At 33.0% G+C, this 23,994-nt stretch overlaps 1 protein-coding gene across 1 annotated transcript in view; it reads left to right on the forward strand.

Annotated features, from left to right (window-relative positions):
- The window catches only part of LOC134842205 (serine/arginine repetitive matrix protein 1-like), a 334,393-nt gene that overhangs the window by 202,271 nt on the left and 108,128 nt on the right, over positions 1-23,994 (forward strand). The gene's annotated exons all lie outside the window — the stretch shown is intronic.

Consider the following 23,994-nt stretch of genomic DNA (forward strand, 5'->3'; position numbering starts at 1 on the left):
CGCTAAAAAATTTTCAGTCAAGATTCCAATAACATCATTTTTTAAAAAAAGGTTTTCCAATGTCGAGAAAACCCGGTTTGAAACGTTTGAGTTTTAGTCCAATTTTGGGCAATTGAAGCGAGCGAGTAAATCTTAAAAGACAAAAATTGTCAATCGAGAAGCGTTAAATTTAGTATTACTCCAAGAAAACTAGTTATAAAAGCGTCATTTAGCGCTTTTATGAAATTAAACAGTTTTTTAAATCGTAAAATATTCGGCAAAAAATTAGAACGCAGTTTATCTGAAATTATTTTTTTCTGTTTATCGAATCACCTATTTTCTACGTTTTTAATTCAAAGCTGACCTAAATTACCAAAAAAAATGCCTAAACACGAAATTTAAAACGCGTTTATTCAAAATGGGTTGATTTTGGGTTAAAAGTGATGAAAACAAAAATTGTTTCGAGTTTTAGTAGATTTATTATGGTGCAGTTTGTTTTGCGAAATTGATGTACAAACATTTACTCCAAAGCTACCGAATCAACTATTTAGAAAGTTATATCAAAAAAAGCCTCCTATGTAGCCAAAGTCCAACAAAAACGATTTCAACAGTGCCGAATTCAAAAATATATTTTTTAACAATAACAAATTTTTTCCGAAAAGATGCCGAAAAAAAGTCATCGAAGGCTTAGATAGTATTTCTAACCGGCAAAATAAAATTTCCAGAAGATATGTTAAATTTTCGCCTTCCCTTATGAGATTACCCAAAGAAAAATTTTTGGTGATCTTCATCATGTTAAGCGTTTATTGTAAAAAAAATTAGATGGGAGAAAACCTTAATACCATTGAAAGTTCCCGCCTAGTTTTAAATTTTTTTCTGTCGATCATAATGGGATGGAGGCCTGAAAGACTCCATCTTTTAAGTTACTTTATATATAGTTCCGATCTTACAAGCTTTGTAATCAGATTGAGTATACAGTCTATATTGCTTCGAATTACAGAATAATATTGGTAAGTTTCATTTGTTTGCACCTTGATGAAAGCAAGGTAAAAAACGAAAAATTTTTTTGTGTAGAAAACTCGATTTTTTTTTAAAACTCATGAGAGCGCGTTATCTAACATAAAAGTTTCGTTTCTTTTTAAAATTTTTAGAGTGTACACAGAAGTAAATTTTTTTGGTGATTGCTATCATGGTAAGATACTGGTAAAATTTTTGCATAAAGAATGAGTTCTTTATTTGTTATTTCTTAATTGAAGTTATGGTCAGATTTGATGTTTTTTTAGTTTTGAGTAATCTTTTAAAGAGCGTTAACTGTCAAAATTATTGTTAATAGTGGATATAATTTTGCTGAAAGATTTTTTAACTTCGAAAAAACACAAATTTGTTAGAGAACAAAGTGAATTTGAAGGATAGTTTGTAAAGCATTGCATCGTATATTAAGCTTACCTCCTTATAATAAGCTTTTATTTAAATACTATAAATTTCAAAAAGTTCTGTATTGCATAGAATATCACTACAGTAAACTGTCAATTTTCACAGTTCAAATGGTTTCGTATGGGTTCCACTATCATGAAATTGTCTCTACTTTTTTTGTCTGCTCATATTTAGCGACGACATGATTTAAAATTTTGAAGTCTCTGTTCCTTGATTTAAGATTGATTACTCCCTTAAGTACTCTCCTTTTCTACCAGGGGTCTGTCTCCAGAATCTTTTAGAAGCCGATTTTTCAAACTTTGCTGCAAAAGTTGAACTTAACTGACTTATGACAGCAGAAAAAGTCCTTGCATAAAAACATAGCATCTTGGTACACCTAAGCTCCAGGTTTCCGTTTTTGGTGCATTTTATGAGTTTTGCAATGAGATCGATGGAAAGAAATTAAGTTTGGCATCTACCTTGAGAGAGTATCTATAGTCACTTTCCTTCAGTTTTTCCCTAGTAGTTCTCTTATCTGACTGGAGTTCTCTTCATCAGGAGCTAAGTAACGCTAGTCTATGTCCAATTGCACTTATTTACCCGTATTTTCATCATAGAATTTTTCGGATAACTTTTATTAGAGATCTTTTAACCTCAGGTATGCACACTGCACCATGAAAAATCCAACAAATATGATTTTCTGTATTCATTGTTTTTTTTTCAACAACTCCAACTCATACAAGTCCTTCTCAATCGTAATTAATAACTTGAAAAGAAAACAGTGATAGCATTGCTAGTTTTTTCGGCGTTCATACATTTCGTGATTGTATGGCGAGATCTATCCTTGATCTGGAATCGATATGAAAAATTTGTCTAGAAATTCTTTTGTTACTTCAACAGAGGAGTTTGACTGATCCATTTTCCAATTTGAAGCTGAAAATATTTTTTTTCTGAAAATGTTCTAACATTTCGTTCCTACTTGCATAAATCTTCATATAGTCTCCGATCTCGAGTCCAAATTCAGTTTTTTTTTTAAAATTGGTGCAAAAATTGCAATTTTTTAAATTCATCTGGAACAAGTAAAACCAGATCATTCTTCAATTTTTATCAAAGTAGTATGCAGAAAAATTATTTGCAGAGAAAAATTTGAACATTATTTTTGATCATGTCATCTATTTTGAAAATTTCCTAAAAATCACATTCTCCTATTTTTTTTTAAAGTTGTATCCTCTCTTTATAGGTTATTCTGGTCTCATTACATTCATATCTTTTTTCTTGTTCCCTCCAAGAAAAATTCGATTTGTCAAAAATGGTTGAGCTTCATGACAGGAACAGAAGTTATAAAATAATCCCATAGCTTCCAATACGTTTTTATAGTGATCAATCACAATAACGATTTATCTTTTACTCAAACTTGTTCCTTGAAATTTTTCTGCCTTCTTGCTCAAACAGATTGATGACTTTTTAATGCATTCGCAATATACACCGAAGAAAATAACCAATTAGATAAAGCGTCCCAAAAATTTGAGTTTTCTCCACAAAAACATAGAAAAACTCTTTTTTCTGACCATTATCTTTTGCTTGTGCGTACAATGAAACCTTACCAGTTGTATTTCCTATCTTAACACATTGCAGACTTTTTATCCAATCCTAATACATACAATAAAAACCGGAAATATAAACTGTATTTTATTACGTTGTGGGTCTGCCATGACCACTATGATCACTTGCAACATCTACAACTGGCGATATTGTGATTTTTTGAAATCCGAGCTGAAATTTGACCGAAAAATTTTAAAAATTAAGAGCTTTTAGGCGACATTATTGTTCTTCGAAATTCGAATTGTTTTTTGACTTAGTTTTAAAAGTTTTTTATTTGGTTTATTTATCTCCATTTTATAAGTCAGAAAGCCTCTAAATTTTCAAACAGAAACTTAAATTTTTGTTTCCAGTTCTTATTTCAATTTTCTTAATTAGAACATTCTGCTTCAGCAATTTGATATTTTGTCGTTCTTTTCATTTTTTTCAGTTTTTTTTCAAGTTTTCTGAAAATTTGAAATGATTTGTTTGGGTGATTGGTATCGCAAGTGGTCCCATCTGCAGCCTCGCCTCTGTGTAATTAAATTGGGAGAATAATTGTAATGAATGATAAAAAATTGATAATTTTGATTGCAATTTTAAGCTATTAATTTAATTTTTTCATGTCACATATAAATAGCCAAAATGTGGAACAGATAAAATTCATATCATATTTTAAATCTGTTATTGTATGTGTCACTTACTTAGATAGCATTAGCAAGCGTTATCAATTTGGAACAGATGTTATTAGGTCAACAGTTTGTTCAACAAAATCAAGCTAATCTTTTAATGGTTTTGAGTTAGGACCGAAGTGTATAACTCATAGAGTAATTTCGGATAGGGTACACCGTCTGCTCGTCACGCTATCTTATTTTCGGCCGGATAGATTCGTGCAACTTCTTAGTCTAATACCGATCCTAATCTTACTCTTATACTATCTAGTCTCAGGTTGTTTAACTAGTCTCTGCTAGGCTCAATAGATCTAGGGTATACTGGTTTATTGCGGCTGCTGAAGTACTCGGGAGAGTTCAACTAATTTCTAAGTTAAATTCAAATCTCTCTGGTGCTGAAATTACAAGTAATTTCAGCACTTACAAATAAGTGGATTGTTAGTCAGATGGATCATGATTGGTTAATATTAAATACTTTACATTGGTAAAATATCTAATTTATCCAATCATAAAATGTAGTTTAGATCAGGTTCCACCCATCCGGGTTTTACAGAGTTTTTTAGAATAGTCTTTCTGCAATTCAAAGGATGGATGATGGACGTTGGTATTTGGCGAACATCTTATTTCTTCTGGGTTTTCTTATTAGAGAAGTCCCAGATTCAATCGTTGTGTCTTCTCAAGACAACGACTGGGTTTTCGCAACAAACTCAAATCTGATTTCAGAATGGTTGGCTATGTCAGGTTTTTCTGTTTCATTGATGAGAACTTCTTTGTGTTTTGATCTTGTCTAGGAAAGGCGTGGAGATTGTGCGTGGAGGGGATGCCTGGTTACTCGGATCTGTACGTATACTTGAACATCGAGGTGGTCATTGGTCTAGTTCAATGAAGTCCTTTTCTGCGAAGTCAAGTCGTACTCTAAATCCTTTGAGTTGTGATTGTGAGCGGCATATTGATTGTAGTTGGCCATTCTTTCTCGAGTGTAGTGAGGTCGTTTTGTCTTTGGATGTTCGTCCTTGGTGTTGTATTCTGATCTATGTATTGCATAATGTAATTTACATTTTATAAAACTTTTATTAGTTTAATATTTTTTAATTATGATTTTAGTTAGTTGTTTTCACAAAAGTTTTTTGTTTTAGTTCAGTTATTTTGAAGAGTTACTCACCCTTGAGTAGCTCTTATTAAAAATAGGAGTGTGGTCACAAAGCGTGGATGTAGCACGTTGGGTTAGGCCGGCTATAGAGCATGCTCAGGACGTCCTTCCTGGTGGGTTAGGCCAGGAGTGGGAGTATGATTGCATGCGGTTTTTGTGAGAGGTCCTGTTATGTGACAACGTTTTATGTAGGGTTTGTTGTGGTTTTTCTTATGTTTTGTTGGTTGTGTCCTTTTTTCAAAAATCAAATTGTTTGTGGTATGGGTTTGTCTTTCGACTTTTTTGTGTTTTATTATTTCTTTCTTAGACTTTATAATAGTCTTCAAAAGAATAAATTATCCAGTTTTAAACTGGGTTAATCCGGTTTGGGTACCGTTGGTTTCCTTTTTCTTAGTCATGCTGTTATGCTATGTGTTGTGGTGTTTAGTAAGCTGCATTGGTTAGTTTTGTTTAGTATATAATTCCTTTCCAACCGGGTTAAAGGAAAGTTTGAAACTTGTTATCGTATGTTAGAGTTGTTGAGTTGTGAAAGCTTGAAACTGAAATTCATTATTTAAACAATTCTCCGTGGGCGAGCTGTGCGAGTTTGGATAGAATTCTTGTGCGAGTGAATGGAAATATCAAAAGGTTAGTACTGCATTTGCTTCTTATTAATTTACTACATAGAATTTCAATTTTACTGCTAGTTGTTGGGGAAAATTAAGTTACAAATTTTCATCATTATTAGATTTACTGCTTGTGGGGGAAAAATTTATAAATTAAATTACTGCATTGGTATTATATTTATTTAATTGTTGGTGCAAAAATTTAATAGGGTTTTAAACAGTTTTGAAGAAGATTGCTATTTTTTATTTTTCTTTTGTGAATTTTTCAGATGATCGTTGGATGAAGGCTAAAATTCTAAAGAAAACATGGATAAAGAATGGTGAGTTTCTAATATTTAAATTAGTTAGTAATATGTATAATTCATACTTACCTGTTAGTCGTCGGGGAAGAAACCGTGGGGGAAGATGTCGTGGATGAGATCTGAAGTTGTTAGTAATTTAGCTAAAATGTGGATGATATTTTTAGTTTGAAGCAGTGGCCAAAGCAATTGAAGTGCTTTAATGGTGGTTAGTTCTTCAGTGCCAACTGCAAATTCATAAGGTGTGTTTTGGATTAGATTATATAATTTGTGATTGAATTTAGTGTTATGGATGAATTCTAAAATGGGGATTTCTATAGGTTGTACAAACTCGTGTGGGATAAGGAAGGGTCGGGATTCTTCTGCGTTGAAGGTTTTGGTGATTGGACAAAAAATATACATTTGGGTTATGGGATCATAATTTCGAAGAAAACCATGAAGGTTAGTATCTTTAATACAATATGTGAAGTTAAGAAAGAATGGTGAGGTGTATTTGGAATTGATGAATTGAAAACGATGGTGTGGTTGTCTGGAGGGAGTGTGTAGGTCAAAGTGATTTTGGATGAAACGATAATAAGTATATGTGTGTGTTTGTTTAGTGCGCAACATAATATCGTGTGAGCAGCGCAAATCTCTTTCATGTGGTGCAAGGAAATGAAAGGTTAGTGAAAATATTTGGAAGCGTTCTTTAAAACTTTCGTAGGCTTGTGTGTCTGTTAGTGCTTCTGAAATAATGTGGTCAAACTTGCGATCGAAGATATTTAGTGTAAATACATATGGTGTTTTAATGAAAAATTTCTCGGTGATTTGTGGGTTAGCGAAGCGATCGTCGTCTAAGAATTGATCTTGGTTAGCTCTGATGATGTTATGATCGTAATATTCTAGTGTATATTCATTAGCTCGGGGTGCAGTGTGTGTTTTTAGTGATTTTTTATATCCAATGTAGGTAAATTGTCTAGATGTTAGTGGTGTAGTGAGTCGATATAGCATGTCCTTATTTCGTTCTATATCGATGTGAGTGTTAGATAATGGTAAGCAAAGGGGATTAGTAAAATGATAATATGAGGTCCAAGGAAGGGTAGGCATTAAAACGTATTCGTCTACAAAGTTACGTGTCTCGTTAGTGTCGTGAGGGGTGTTTAAGGTGTATTGTGGAAATGAGGGTAAGGTGATAGCTAAAAATTCTTTTGTGTTAGTGTGTTTTGGATGGTTGATATATTCACGGGCTGTTCCTGGTTTCGCTGGGAAGGGATGGTTGGGGAACTTTCTTTTAAAAGTGCGGTAAGCTCTATTAGTGCTAAGTGAAGATTCAGTAGTTGTGGATGATGGTGCTAATGATTCGGTATAAATTGAAGAGGGAGTAGGGGTAGGAGGGTTGGATGAATCTATTGTGGATGAGATTTGGTTTATGGTTGGGGTGTCAAGGTGGTAGGGTTGTTGTTGTAGGGTAATGAAATTATCTAGTTCTGGGGAGATTCGGGGGGTGTCTGGAGAATGAGATGATTGGTCTGAGTGAAGTGAGGAGTATGTTGGAGTGACTTGGGAAGCATAAGAGGGTGTACAATTGGTTGGGTCAGGGTTATTTGGTAGTATGGGTTGAAAAGGGGGTTGAGAAAAATTTGAGGAGTTGGTGTGAAAATTATTTGATGGAGATGGTTCAGAGTCGGCAAATTCATCGGGGGTTTCAATATTCGGGTTATTGAGCTGTGAGATGGAGTATAAAACTGAGATGTGTGAATTAGTATCGGAATTCATGCCGGATGTTACATTACTGGTGGGGAAATCGGGTGGCGGAGAAGCAAAAAGTGGTATTATTTGGATTGGAGTGGTGAGGTTGGTTGGATGGGAATTTGATCGGTGTAGGGATCCAAGTTGTCGGCTCATCGTGGGCTAAAAAAATTATTATTTTGAGACTGAAAAGCGGTGGTATGGGGTTGTTCTATAATTTGTTCATAAGTATTTTCATCTTGTGAGTGGTGTGGCATTATATGTTGGATGGGACTTTGTGATATGGTTGGTCTAAATTTTTGATTATGTGTTATGGCTAAATTTCGAAAATTACGTGGGACTAGGGATAATGGATGGTTATGTGGTAGGGGTGGTAACTGTGGTGCTGTTGGTGTTGTGTCTACATTGTTATGTTCTTCGTCGTATGTGTTCTGTCTTGTTGCTATTTTTGTGTTATATTCTTTTATTTGTGCGTCTAAAAGAATTTTGTTTATAGATGTAGAAAAGATTCCAAAAAATCCTGCAAAGAGTATGCGTGCTACGCTTGCTTGTCTGTTTACTTGTGTGTGTATAGCACATGTGTTGTAGATTCCTTTTAAAAGTGAGAAAAGAAATCCAATAAAGTTAGACATTGCGTATAAAATAGTCAATTTTTCTAAGATGTAATAGGGCCATCCTAGAAAATCAAGAATTTCATTCTTGAGTGTAACAAAGCTAAAAATATTGATAGGTGATATATCTTGGGGACGGTATTTTTCACCGTTTAGATATATATAATCTTTAATGTCTTTAAAATATCCGCTATAGTCTTGCGTATAGATGTCTGCAAATCCTGCGGTTTCTGCAAGTTTGCGTAAGTTTTGGTCAATTGATTGTCTTTGTATAGTGTCCATTTGTGTTAATAATTCTTGGAATTGTTGTGTTCGAATGTGATGTTGAATATCTGACTTTGAATATATTCCTATTGATTGTAAGTCTATATTTGGGTTTCGAGCAATAGCGCGAATGCTTTCTGGTGAAAATTTTTTGAGTGATTGCATTAATGTGGGATATGGGGTGAAAAGGTAATATTTATCTTCATCAGGGTTTAGTTGTACTACATTGTGGCTATTTTCTGATCCATATGGGACTGCGGTATCCCAGAAATAGGTTCTTCGTGAAAGTGTGACAACGAAATGTACTTTGTTCTTATAAAAGATAGGGATTCTTTTATAGCATCGTTTGTCTTCAAAAACGTATAGTGGTGATACTTTTTTAGTACAAGTATAAAACCATAAGATGTTTCCTTCATAGTCTAAAAAATTTGATCTATTTCCTGATAGTAAATATCCTGCGTAGGGTATTTTTAATACTGCTAGTGCAAGTGATTGTAATATTTGTGTTCTTTCTAATTCGCATAGTTGGTGTAGTGTTTCTAATTCGGAGAGTGACATTTCTTGAAAAATTCGGCTAATCGTGTAGTCTAGTTTCATATCTAAGTGAATATCATAGTGGATATTACCGAAATATGTACTATTCATTAGTGATAGTTCTTGTAAACGTGTGCTTTGATCGTCTTGGGGCTTTAAATGTCCACCAGGTTGACCTGTATTCTTTTGAAAATGAACTGGTATGTATGATGTTCCTTCATTTGGAGGATGACTTGTGGCGTATGGGTCGACTTTTAGTTTTCCAGTGGTCATGTCAAATCCATTTTCGTATTCAACTAATATTTCAGAGTATTGTGTTTTGTGAAGTGGGTTTCTGTATTTACATGCAAGTTCTGTCTCTTGATATATTTGAAAACATGTTAATTTATTTTCTATATTTTGAATGTTTCGGAAATTAGAACTTATTTTTCGTAATGGATTTACTTGTTCATATGGTATTGATTGTATAAAATATTTTTCGTGAAATTTTATCATACGAGCGTGTATTTTTGCTACTTGAAATGTTGTACATGTGTCTTCGGGGAACCAAACAATTGTTGCTTGTGTTCTTGTTGTAGGGTCGCAATAACCTTGGTCGTTTTTACAAGGTAATCTAATTCCTTGATAGATCATTGTGTTGTCTGATAAATCTCGTGTGAGTTGTATTTTTTCGAGTTGTTTTTTCCAATCGAAAAACATTATTTCTTGGTATCCTTTATTTTTTGTGTCTGCTTTGCAGTTTGATGGGTCATTTATACCAATGTGTGGTATCCAGTGTTTATCGTGCATGTCATAGGTTAATCGTCCGTGTGCGCCGTTATATGGGTATTTTTCATCTAATTTTATATGTCCTTGATATCTTTCAAGTTCTGCTTGATGTACAGAATCTGAAAAAACTTGGAAATAGACTAACTTTCTATCTGTGTTTTTATTTTTTGTGATATTTAGTCGGAGTAACTCGTTTTTACAATCTTCGGGATTGAGATGTAAAAGTCGTTCTATATTACTCTGGTAGAATGATTCATGGTCAAGTCGGTTTTTATTTCCGTTTGAGACTTGTGAACAATGTACTTTCTTTTCAGAAAATGTTGCTGTGAATTTATATCCTATAACTGTAGTTGCTCGGGCTTTTGAATAAAGTGTTGCTATTACATTTGTAGTTTCTATGGCTTGGGGTTCTGTTTCGCATTGTGATACTTGATTTATTGCATACTTGTGTAGTGTTTTTTGTTCGTTTTCTTCACAATCGTAATGTGTTACTAATAAATCTTGGGGTCCTGTGCGGGGAGAAGGGTTTATGTTTTGATTTGAGATTACTAGAAAAAGGAGTTGGAAAAAAATTAATAATTTTAGAATATACATGTGTATGATAATCCTGAGTATGGGTTATAAAATGTGATGTAACCAGTTGTCTTTTTGGTATATCTGTCGTATTTATATATTACTTCAGTGGTTATAAATGGTGGTGGTAGTGATTGAGCTGTTATGTTTGGTGGATTTAATGGGTAGGGATGTTGAGTAATGTTGTTTAATTTAACTGTGATTTCAAACTTTAGTTGTAAACTGTTTTGTTGGAGTATTTGGATATTGTGATCACGGATATCGTCGTGAATGTCTTGTCGGTATTGTAATCTATTAAGTGCCCAGTTGTGAAGGCGATTACTTTCTAGATGTTGTCCAAATAATGGTGGAGGGGCTGTAAATGTATTCCAATCTAGTCTTAAAGGGATATTTGTTGATGATTGTTCTCGATATCTGGCGTCGAGATTATTTGGAAAATTTAAGTTAAAAGGTGGTGGTGAAATCTGGCTTATTGATGGTGTTGATGGTAGTGAGAATGTTTCTGGTAGTGATGAGGATGTTGTTGTATCCGTAGAAATATCTATTGGATCATTGACTAAATTTAGTTCACCTTGTGTAAATGAATGTGTTGTCCAATATGGTAGTCGTGATGCCTGGTTTGGGGGGTTAAAGGGATTTTCACGTATTTGTTCAGATGTTGGTGTTGAACCTAAGTAATCTGATGGTAGGCTTGAGGTGCTACGTTGTGAAAGAAGCGTAGGGGTTTCTGGTAATATACCAATGGGGTTTTCTGGAGTGTTTTGTGATGGGGATTGAGGTATATCAAAATGAACTCGGGGAGTTTGAAAATTTCTGTTTCGTCGAGGATGTATAATTTGTCTATTTATTTCGACTGTATTTTGGTTTTGACTAGGATTTCTTATTCTACTTAATTCTTGTGGTAGTGTTGGGTATAAGTTATATGTTGGTTCGCTTAGAGGTGCTTGTCGTTGAACTGGTTCTAGTGGTTCTGATAAACGAGCGTGTCGTTCTTCAAAAGTGTATGGGTTATCTTGAAAGGAAATTCGTGTAGATGTTTGAGGATTTTGGGTAGTTGAAGGTGTTGTTGGATTATCTTGGGATGATGTCGGTGAAGACTGATTTTGTGACTGTTGGGTAGCAATTTTTGATAGCTTTTTGGTCTATTCTTTTAGTGAAAAAGTTTATGTTTATTATAGTATTCTTCTAAGAAAAGAATTAGGAGGATTGTTGCTAGAGCGAATGTGATGATTGCTTTCTTTATACATTTGCATATGGTCAAAATGAGGGATGATAGAAATGTTATGAAAATTACAAATAGTAGAAAAATATCAGTTCTACTGAAAATAGTTCGTATCATTTAGACAAGTTGTATGAATCGTACCTGTGGATATAATCAAGGGTTTTTGAAAGTTGGAGAAATAGTTCGAATATAGTGTAGAAAATTAAAAAAACATTACAAAAAATGATAAAGATTATTAGAAAAGATTCAAGGATATCAAAAAGAAATATTAGGAAAGTTTCAAGTATCGTAAAAAATTGTTTGAGGTTTCTGATAATTTTTGTGACTGTTTGATAGAAGAGCATTTAAGAAATGACTTCTTGATCGAATATTTTTTGTTATTTGGGGCAATTTTTAAGTGTGGTCGGATTATTTATTGGTTTTTTGACAAGTGGGTTGAGTTTTGTGAAAAATTGTTGGGGGCAATTTTTATGGTGATCGGGAGGTCTTCTTTGTCTTTATTTTCATTTGTCAAATGATCTGGGGTATTTTTGAGATTTTTATACTTTAGGCTAATTAAAATGGTCGTTCTTTTACTTTAGGCTAATTTAACATATTTGTTTGGGGGGTATTTGAGGGCTGAGTTGGGGAAATATTGTTGATCTTTGGTTTATTAGATAAGGGAGGGTTATGATATTATGGTGATATTTATTTTAGTTGTCAAGTTGGAGTGGTTTGCTTATTTTTGACCTGGAGGTCGTAAAGTTATAGTTATAGATATGCCTGGAGTTTAATATCGTTCGTCTAGTTGGTTTGTGTTAGAGTTAGAGAAGGTGACGGATTGGATGAATCCTATTGGCTAATTATGAACTAGAATCGCTGCGTGTTTGTCAGCATGTTATTTTGAAAAATGAAAGTGTAAAATGTTTCAGAGGTGCAAAGATTATTAAATGTAGAATTAAAGTTGTTTTTGAAATTCAACTTTCTTTAATATTTTAGATTGTGGGATGAATAATTTATAATTTTTACGTGGTTGATTTCTAAGTCGTGAAGACTCTCTATGCTCTGATTTGTCGATTTGTTCTTGGGGTATTATTTGTTCTGTCATTTTTCTATTTTTTCTTTCTTTTTGAGATGTATTTTGATCTAGATTTTTTGTATTGTTTTTTGTGGTGGTTGATTTTGTATTTTGATTTCCGAGGTGAATATCATTTTGTTCCTTTGTTGTATTTTCCGTATGTGGGTCATTTTGAATAACTTTTAAACCTGTAAAAGAATATAATTGAGTTAGTTCGCGGAGTGCGTATTCTTTTGGATAATAAGGTAATAGGTTATTTCGGTGTTGAACGATTTCTTTTTTGTCTGAGTCGATGATTTTATATGTGACATCAGTGGGTTTTGTAATTATTTGGTATGGTCCTTTACGAAGGGGTTGTAACTTTTTTGAAATTCCTTTTTGAGTAATAAAATTGGGTATTAAAACAAATGTTCCAATTTTTAAATCGGAGGCTGGTGTAAAGCGTGAATTTATTTGTTCATTAATATTTTGCCTTTGTAACAACTTTTTTGTTACTTTTTGATAAATTTCATTGTGTTTTTTATCTCTGTTTAAAATCCATTCGGTGTGTGTACCGGAGGCTAATTTAAGAATTTGTGGGTGATGAAAATGATCTTCATCGTGTGTATGTAATGGTAGGTTATAACAAATTGAGTCTTTATTTGGTTGACAATAACCTTGTACGTTTTTATGAAAGTTTGCTGTAAACATTATTGGTTTGCGTGGCTTTTGGTTAAAAACCATTTCATATGGTGACATTCCTAAAGTTGTCGTGATTTGTGAATTATATGCTAAGGGAAATAGTTTTACATCTGTTGACCATTCGGTATATCTTGTATCATTTCCATTGATGATACATCTGAGGTATTCTTGTAATGAACGGTTCATACCTTCGACTAAGCCGTTTGTCCAAGGTGCGTGAGATGTACGTGGTTTGTGTTTGATGTTATATAGATGACATAGTGTGATGATTTCATTATTTATGAATTCTGTACCGTTGTCTGTAACTAAAATTTCTGGTAGTCCGAATTTTGCTATCCAGTGTTCATAAAGCGTTGTGTAAGCATAATAAGCGTTACAATGTGGTACTGGGTTAAGTGCTACATAATGTGTAAATGCGTCAACAATTACCATAATGTAGGAGTTTCCTTCGGATGAGGGTGAAATTGGTCCTTTAGTATCAAATGAGATACGATGGTTAAAGTACAAACTTTGTCCTTTAAAATCTTGTTTTTGTGCTATTTGTTTTTGATTTGGGTAAGGTTTATTTAGTTGACATACTATACAGTCGTTGCATAGTACTTTTATCCAAATTGGTGCATTTGGAAAATAAAAGTTTTGTATAAAATTTGAATATGTTTTCTCTGATCCAGAGTGTCCTTTAATATTTTGTGTATGTGAAATATTAAAAGCTATGAGAATCATACGTAAAGGGAGACAGGGAACTGTAGATTCATTTAGTTTGTATTCTAGAAGGTCTGTGTTTTCGTTAATTGTTGTATTATTGAATTTTCGAAAATATCGGAGGAGTGTTTTATTTCCTAAAATAGTTGTATCTGCCTTGACGGGTTTAGTTTTATATTTGTGCCATGATTTTAGTTGTCTAATTACTGGGTCAAGATTTTGGTATTGTTTCAATGTTGAAATTGTAATTGTTTCTGTTGGGGGGAGAAATATGTTTTCAATTTCTAATTTAGATAAGGGTATTGTATCAAGTGGGTCATGGAGGTCAAAAACTTGATTTATTGTGTATTTTGAATCGTTTGTTTGTGGTCCTGATAAGTTTATTTTATCAGTTAAATTTTCTTTTTCAATTAGTGGAAAATGGTCTTTTTTAGGCGGATGTTGTTTTCTTCTTTTTTGTTGGGTGTTATTTTTTATCCATTGTGAATATGGGATTGGTTTAAAAGTTGATGTTCCAAGTAGATCAACTTCATAGTGATTATTTTGACAATCTAAATAAAGTGGGAAGTGTTGTAGATTGTTTATCTGTGATTGTTCAACGTCAGTTTTTACTGCATATTTGCATTCTAGTCGGGGTGATGTTTCATTTTCTGCAAGGTAGAATTTTATATTTTTGGGTATTTCAACTGTGGTTTTACGTGTAAGTAATTCAGGTGGCGTATTTCGACTTAAGGTGTCTGGTAATGCAAGATTTTTTCCTGCGGTCCAAACTATATGTAAGTTTGGGAATTTCATTAAAATTAGTTGAAATCTATAAACTCGGTGGTTTGGATTAGACTTTTGTGTAAAAAGAAAGATGATTGGTTTATGGTCTGTGAATAGAACTGTGGGATGTTTTGATCCAAGTATCAGAAATTCATATTCTGTTAGTGTATATATTATGGCTGTACATTCTCTCATTAGAGTTGAGAGTCGTAGCTCTGCTTGAGTGAATAATCGAGAATTTGCTGATATGAGGTTCATTTTATTTGTACCATTATGTGATTGTAATAACGCTGCGCCGATGCCAAAGTTCGAAGCATCGCACATTGCGTAGAATGGTTGATTTGGATCTGGAATTGTATTCGAAATTTGTTCAGTTAGAAGTTTTTTAATTTCTTCAAATCGTGCTTGATGTTCTGTATTCCATTCAAAATTGTTTTGCTGTCTAAATATATTAAAGAATGGTCTTAGATATAATTGCATTTTATAAACATATTTGCTTAAAAAGTTTAACATTCCAAGGAATTCTTGGATTTTCTTTTTATTTGTTGGTGGTTGGAGTTTTTGAATAGCGTCTATACGTGATTTCAATGGAGTGATTGTTTTTCTTTCTATATTATGTCCTAAGAATTTAACTCTTGTCAAAAAGAAGTGTGATTTATCGGGGGCGGCCTTCAGATTTTCGTTCTGAAGTATTTGGTGATATTTTTCTAAAACAATGAACATTTCCTCTTTTGTCTGTGATTGCATAAAAACATCGTCTAAATAGGTGATTGCGTTTTTCTTGAGTATTAGTGGTCGAAAAATTTTGCTCATAAAAGCTGAAAATGCTGCTGGTCCTATGGATATTCCATAGAATAAGCGGTTGAATTCGTATTGTTGGTTTCCAATAACAAATTGTGTTAAACGTCGTGATTGTTCATCTAATGGCATTTGATTATATGCACTATTCATATCTGCGGTTGTAAAGTATTTTCCATTTATTTTTGTTAAAATAACTTGTATTGGTTCAATAGGCCAATTACACTTTGATTCATCTATGAGTGAGTTGAGGTATCTAGCGTCGAGAACGATTTTTAATGATTCCCCTTTAGCTAGAATGATAACAGGGTTGATAAATGTGTTACCTTTTGGTTGTTCTTCTTTATTTACTGGTGAGATTATATTGTATTGTTCTAAAATATCAAGTAATCTGTTCACTTTATCGTGTAAATGAATTGGTACTTTACTTGCTCTTTGTTTTTTGAAAACTGCGTCTGGTTTTAATGGGAGATGTAGTGATGAGCTGATTTTGCCAACATCAAATTTGGATGTTGCATAGACTGATGAATTTTTAATTAGCTGTTTGGCTAATTTTTCAAATTCGTCTTGTGTTATTTGTGAATGTTGGAAATTAAACATTGTTAAAAATTTCTGTTGATTCTCTGTGTAGTTATTTATGTTGAATGTCGGTTTGAAATATGGGGTTTTTGTGAAATAATCCGTATTTCTTTTTTCGTTACTTATTATATTATTTATGGATAATTCTTCATTAAGAATTGTGGATTGACAAATATCTAATAATTGGAGTATATTATTTACGCGATACGCTTTTTCGTGTATCGGTGATATTGTAGCGTTGGTTTCGCAATAGCCTAAAAGTCCTAAAGGTAGTGTTACTTGGTAAGGTGTATTGTTGTATACATTTAAGGAAATAATATCTGAATTCGAGTTTTTCAAATATTTTATTGATGAGATTGTGATTTTGAAAAATTTATGAATAGGTTTGAATTCAAAATCTGACATATAAAATTTTTGTTTGTTTTGCTTTTTATCATATTGGTGAACTTGCTTTATTGAAAAATTGTATATGTTTCCTGATAGTGGTTTCAAGTGTTTTCTTTGTTGGTTATATATTGGATAGAATTTTGAAAAGAATGGTGGTTGTTTATTTAATCTTTGAAAAAATGTTAGGGATGTGTCTTTTGTTTTTGTATATTTATCTTTGATTAATATTTTACTATTCAAGATGTTGATTGTTGGTATATATTTAGAGATAAATGGTATTCCAATGATATTATGTTTAATGTCGGTGATATGGAATATTTGTTTAAATGGTTTATTTAAAATTTTGTTTTGCTCCATTGTTCTTGTGGGGAGAAGAAATAATTGAATTTTTCCGTAGTTTATTAATGTTGATCCTTGTGCTGTTGCTAGTTTACTGGAGGTTTCAAGAGGTGTTAGCTTTGGGTGTAAGGTTTTTATTTCATTCCATGTGGGAATGTTTATTATATTTGATTCTGCTCCTGAATCAATTAAAAAATCAATTTCAAGATCTGGTGGTTGAAATTCTTTGCTTCTTGGACTTTCTAAAAGAAATGGTATTGTCCAAATTTTTTCTTTGGGTTGTTCTTTTTGTATGTTTTGATAGATGTGATTTGTATTCAAGCATTTTGTTTTTTCGTTCTCATTGGGTTGATTTGTAGTGTTTATTTCATTAGTTTTTTGTGTCGTCGGTGTGGAATGGACGGGTTTAATATAATAATTGTGAAGGAGTTCTGATTGATTCTCATATATGTGTGATGAAAAAGGTTGTTCATATATAACAGGTTCATAGTCATTTTCGACTTTTATCATATTGATGGAGAGAGTGTTTTCTGTTTCACTTTCTGAATCTGATGATTCACAGTTGATTTGATTGAGTTGTAACGTATCATTTACTGTGTCGTCAATACCTGGAGGGTCTGATGTTGTTTCTGGATTTGATTGTACTTGATTTATATTCCTTTGATGTTTAGGTGTACTGCTTCTATGGCGATTATTAGAATTATTATAATGGTTATTATTCCTGTGTGGTGATTGGGAATAATTTCTATAACGATTATTATAACTTGAATGTCGATTTTGTGAATTATTTCGTGATCTGTTTTGGTAATTATTGTTTGGTCTGTTATAGTTCGATCTATTATATGAGTTATTCCTTGATCGATTGTTCGGGTAATTCTGGTTTCGGTTGTTTGAATAACTTCTATTCCGATTATAGGAGTAGTTTCTATTCCTATTGTATGATGAATTTCGTGATTGGTTGTTTGGATAGTAATTATTTCTTGATTGGGAATTAGATCTAGAAACAAATCGTTGTGTATTTGAATTTGATCTGGAGTAGTTATTTCGACTATTTGGTCTATTGTAGTGATTTTGTGATGAATTTTGCGTGTTTCTTCGTTCTGGTGATCTTCCTCTATAACTTGAGTTATATGGTGATTGATTTCTTGTATAATTTGTATTGTTCGGGAGTGGTTTTCCTGAACTGTTGTTGCTGTAGACTGTTTTGTTCGGTAGATTTTGATCTTTTTTCATGTATTGATAGAATGATTTATTTGGTTCTTTATATTTTTGAGATTTATTTTGATTGTCTTGCTGTTTTTGTCTACATTCAGAAATACTATGTCCATATCGTCGGCAATAATTACACCATTTTTTGAAAGATGGTTTGCCTTTAAAGTTTGGGTGTTTTTCGTAAATATTGAGTATTTCAGTGATTTTTTCAACGAGGTCTGTATCTGATTCCTGTATATTGTTTATATTTGCGGAAGCTGTTTCAATTCTGTTAACGTATTGTAATTTCAGATTTTCCGTTTCTTCGAGTTTCATCGTGATTTCTGCTTGTTCTAGTTTGTCTACTAGTTTTCGAAAATCTAAATCGGGTTCTCGAATTGAAGAAGGATGGGATGCTCTCTTTTTTATTGCTATTTTCCTTAATTGTGGTGTTAAGGTCATCATTAAGATTTCTGTCATCTTTGTGTTTTTATAGTCATGTGTATTTAATGAATATGCTTTTCGAACTAGTGTTTCGATTCGTACTGCTAATTGCTTGATGGTTTCGTTTGGTAATCTGCGAATTTCATTACATAAAACTCTTTGTTGTTGTTTGTTTCTTTCGGAGTGAAACATTTTTGAAAATTCTTGTGTAAACCTTTTCCAATTTGATTTTATTTCTATAGGCAATACTGAAAACCCTTTTTGGGCTGCGCCATCTAAAGTTGTTTGTATTAACGCTGTGCGTCGATGTATCCAGTTTTGATGTAGTGGCGTATTAATTGGTTCAGGTCCTATATTTAAAATCAAATTTGCTGTTACTGCATTTAAATAATCTTCTACAGAATATTCAGGGTCTGTTCCTGTGAATACCATTAAAGGTTTATTTGATGTTATTGATGATCCACCCATAAGGTATGGATTCATAGTCATTTGTAATGATTCTGCTGCATTTGGCATTTGAGAAAAATTTGAAAGTTGATTTCTTGTTATTTCGTGTTGTTGAAGATAATATGGGAGTGGTATTTCATTTTGCATTTGTGTTGGTTGGTACGAGTTTGCAATCATTGGGTTTTGTTGCTGAATTGGTTGAAAAGATTGTGTATTAATTGGGTTTTGTTGCTGAATTGGTTGTTGATTTTGTGTATCTATTGGTTGTGGAGAAAAAATTCTATTATATGTATGTGGTTTCTGTATTCCTTGTCCACGATATTCTTGATTATAGGGTGCAAATATATCTGGTTGTAAGAAATCATCATCTGAGGATAAGTAATCCATTTGATAAGATGTTTGTTTTTTATTTTTATTTTGTTGAAAAAATGGATAGTTTTCACTACGATCCTGTGGAGGATGTAAATTTGTTTGGAAATTTACTGAATTAGGTGGTGCCATTGGGTTATCCCAGTTTCGAGATCTTGTATAATTACTAAAATTTTTTCGTGGTTGATAATTTGTTTTTGATGGATGTGTGTAATTATAATTATGGTCTGCAAAGTTGTTTCTAGTGAACGTTTTGCGTGTTTTTGGCGGTATTGTCATGGGTCTGTATGTTTGGTAATCCATGTGTGAATATTTTGGGGCAACCGAAGGTTTAACGGTTGATTGTAAGGTTACCTGTGTTTGTGAAGGGTTTGTATTTCTTGGTGTTGTTAAGTTTGGACGTATTGGTGAAATACTTTGTTGTGTAGTTGTTGTGTGTACGATTTCTTCATTTATGAAGTGTGATGGTGTCTGGATATCTTGTTGAGTAAGATTCCTAGTTCCATTGAGGTTTTCATTGTGTATGACTGTAGAGTTTAAACTATTATTTTGCATATCGGGTAAAAATGTATTATAGTTTAATGGTGTTGCATCAATGGTTAATGGTATTACTCTTACATAATCTCTTACATAAGATATCGTACATATTGCTTGACTTGAGATTGATTGTGGGAAGTTTATGAATGCGGGATGAGACCATTCGGGGTCCCAAACATAGTCTGATTGTTCTGTAATGGCAGTATCATCGTTTGAGTTTTGGGGTCTAAAATTTTTTCTTGCTTGTGAAATTAAATCAATATTATGTGTGAAATAATCTATTATGAACCATGCCAAAATTTTTTGTAAGTCGTGTTTTGTATGTTGTGAAACTTCATCTTTCGTGAAATTTTCTTTAATTATATTTAGAAAACTAGAGAGTAGTGTGATTTCATGTCGTACTCTTATATGTTTAGATGTTTCTGTCGGTGAGACATTTGGTATCTGGATTTCGTTTTCTAATATCGAGATATAACTATATATTATCGCAAAAACTTCAATGGTGAATATGGAGTTTGCTCTTTGTGAGTTATGATATTGGATGCTTTTTATATATTCTGAGAATACTTTTGAAAATTCTAAATCAAGGTCGTCTGTTTGAATTATATATTTACTGTGATTCTGGTTTGGTGAGCTGAATTCTATGGAGTAGATTCCGTATTGTTGTGTTAGGTTACATATATCTTTTAGATAGTGATCGATAATTTGTCTTTTGATTCTTACATCTGGGAACTCTGTTTTACATGGACTGATTCCGGGTTCAAACAAATTTAAGAGTAAATTTTTGCAAAATATATGCTGTCCTCTATCAGTGGTTGCATCTACTATAAAGGGGAAGATATCATCATCATCTGGACTTTCTTCACCTGGGGTGTGCGTTGAGCTCATTTTTTCGTTCGATGACTGTTAATATGTAATTATCAATGTGTCTAATTGGTTGATTCCAATTGTATAAATGTACTGGTTTGTGTTTATACTGCTTTTTTATTCTTCTTTTTCCTCTTTTTGATGAATTTGAAGTTGTTTCTGAGTCAGAGAAATATAATTGATCGTGAATTGGGCAATTTTTATCTATTGATTCTTTTAGTTTATAAAGTTCGTCTAAACTGTTGGTTTCTGATTCTGAAAATGCGTTTCGATTTTTTGAAAATCTTTTTCGTGTTATTTGTCTTTGTTTAGTTATTATTTTTCTCTTTAGTGTTTGTCGTTTTGTTCTGATATATCCAACTGTTTGTGTGTGTGGTGTGATTACAAGATCGTATTTTTTGTTATCTATTTCACAATTGTGTAAAACGATTGTTTGTTTATTTCCTAGGTTTTTAAATGACATAAGGTTTAGGATGACGGGTGCAAAAGGTTGTTAAATGATTTCTATTTGCTTAAACTGTTAGTCCTTACGATTTTTTGGTTAGCTTAACCTGGGTCTATTTGTTCAGGGTTGGAGAGAAAAGTATATCGATTCCGAAGAATGATTTTATACTTTCTCGTGGCTAGTATAAGCTAAGGTGTTAACTTACTTAATCTTACTTAAGGGTAGTGATTGTGTTCAGGGTTGGAGAATAGTAAATCGATCCACAAGGTTCAGGTATAATTAGAACGCGAGTAGTTCGTTAGATACTATTTTAAACTTACTAAGTCTAAGATTTATCCTGGGTCTGGTAAGAGGGGGGATCAAGTGAAGGATGAATAACCGAAGTTCTTCACTGTTTATCCTAATTTGAATGATTAGTTTTGTTCAAAAATTTCTGTTAGTCCTAGGTTTTTAGAAAGGGTTGGATAATGAATCGACGTTTGAGGTCGTTAGACACTAGCTAAGTGGGTGGGGGAGAACAAAAATGTTCTTTTTGATCCAAGGAGAGGCCTTGATGATCAAGTTTTAAATTTTATTAAATAGAAAATGATTTAAGATCCAAGGATAAGCCTTGATGATCTAATTTTAAAATTAAGTGAATTTAAGTTTAAATAATGATTTAAATTTGTGTAGAGAAAAGATTTAGTGTTTTTATGATATTAGTGAGCTTATGAATGCTGTTATGTTTAGGTGATGAAGCTGGAACAACAGGATGATTTATAATTACTAACCATTTACTGTCATGCTACTAATTTTTATTTTGATTTTTCAATAAATATTTTTCAAACATGTTTTGTATATTACTGCAGAAATTAGGAAAACGATCGGAGATCTTTTTATCAATCGTTATTGTATATTAATAATTTTGTTTAGCGCCTGAAATGATTTTGAACATTGACTTCAAAATTTTATGTTTGCAAATGAAAATCTAAATTCATTGCTAGCAGTATTCTAAATACAAAAGTTTGTGTTGGCTTTTGCCGAACTATCATATAACTATATGGTAAGTTTCTACTTTGTCGTATGTCGTCTCTGGTTCGAGGTCTTCTTCCAATTCCGGGTAGTTCTGTTATCGTTCGGAATATTGGCTCTGATCTATTGAGTCGTAGAGACATTTCGATTAAATTATCGTCGTATAACATTTTGTAAATGTTTTGTCTAAATTCTAATCTATTATTGGTTAATTCTAAGCTATTAAGGTCTTGTTCGAGACTTATGGTCGCACCAGATGAGTTAGGACCGAAGTGTATAACTCATAGAGTAATTTCGGATAGGGTACACCATCTTATTTTCGGCCGGATAGATTCGTGCAACTTCTTAGTCTAATACCGATCCTAATCTTACTCTTATACTATCTAATCTCAGGTTGTTTAACTAGTCTCTGCTAGGCTCAATAGATCTAGGGTATACTGGTTTATTGCGGCTGCTGAAGTACTCGGGAGAGTTCAACTAATTTCTAAGTTAAATTCAAATCTCTCTGGTGCTGAAATTACAAGTAATTTCAGCACTTACAAATAAGTGGATTGTTAGTCAGATTGATCATGATTGGTTAATATTAAATACTTTACATTGGTAAAATATCTAATTTATCCAATCATAAAATGTAGTTTAGATCAGGTTCCAGTTTGATTTACAGAAAAAACTCAAATTTTGTGGCTTCTTGGGCACCATTGACCTGTCTTGGCCTAGAAAGAACTACGCGTGGTGCGGCGATGGTCATAACTTTGAGTCCAACCATGAACTGTTTCTTTTAAAACTGAACAGTTCGTCGGTTTAGTTGCTTCATCGCAAATTGTTTGTGCCTTCAGGATTTTTTTTCCTTTTTCAAGAGTTAAAGAATTACTCCTGTAATTTGTAATAATAAAAACCCTAACTTTGTAGTTTTTCCTATTTATTTGCTCTATTGGGCCTAATTGGTTTTGGCTCCTCTTTCATCGGCTTAGTGACTTAAATTCGAAAAAAAATTTAAAGGAACTTAATTTTGACACCCCTTCCGGAAACATAAAAGGATAGATTTTCAACTTTATAGCTCAGTTTTTTTGTAATAACAAAATTTGGTTTGACTCCACGGCAGGTTACACGATGTTTAATTGGCCTTTTTTGTCGCCCGAGAGTTGTTTTTTTTTTCGCCAGCGATTATCTTGCTGGGCGTGTTTTTTTTTAAATAGACATTTTTTTTCGGCGGCAGTTTTCTTTTTTGTCTGGACTTTCTTTTTTTGATATGCAGGCTTACAAGGCTCCGTCAAATATGCTCTGGCAATGACTCATTTATACCCAAAACGAGTTAACAATCAAATTAAGCGAATGATTTAAATTAGCGCAAGAAAGATGGTATTATTAAATTTATTTGATCAGATAACCATCGCACCGCAATCCTGTATGCTTTTACTGTATGCTTTTAGTTTAAAATCTGTTTCTTGCAGATTGAATCTTTGTTTAGCCATTAAATTTTTGCAATCCAAGAATCCTGGTGTCATCGTTTGTAGTTACAGAGCATAAATTGTGGTAGAAAGCAACACAATCGGAGTAATCGAGCAATATACGAGGCTTGAAGAGCCCGACGACAACCGAGAGAATCCGAACGGCTCTTGGTTCTTGTTTGTGTACCCTTTCGCTGCCAAGTACTGGTGGACTTTGGGCAAGTCATCCGCATTGAGGATGATCACATCGCGGTGGCCATCCGCTTCGAGTAGCTGGTCCCAGAGTATAGTGCTCTCAGGGGCACCCCAGAAACGAAGTCGCTTCCCATTCGCCCTAAAAAACCATTATGATTTATGAGTGATATTCACTTAAGCAAAAAATGTATTTAAATTAAAATTGGCTAAAAATAATAAGGAGTGGTGTTCCAAAAAATGAAAGATCTTCTCTCGGTAATACCTGGTTAGTAAAATGATTTGTCAAGTTTCTGTATGAAATTTGAGGTTATTTTGGCAGGGCATCAGCTTATAGTCG

Source organism: Symsagittifera roscoffensis, chromosome 3 (genome assembly GCF_963678635.1).
Source record: "Symsagittifera roscoffensis chromosome 3, txSymRosc1.1, whole genome shotgun sequence".
Taxonomy (NCBI): domain Eukaryota; kingdom Metazoa; phylum Xenacoelomorpha; order Acoela; family Convolutidae; genus Symsagittifera; species Symsagittifera roscoffensis.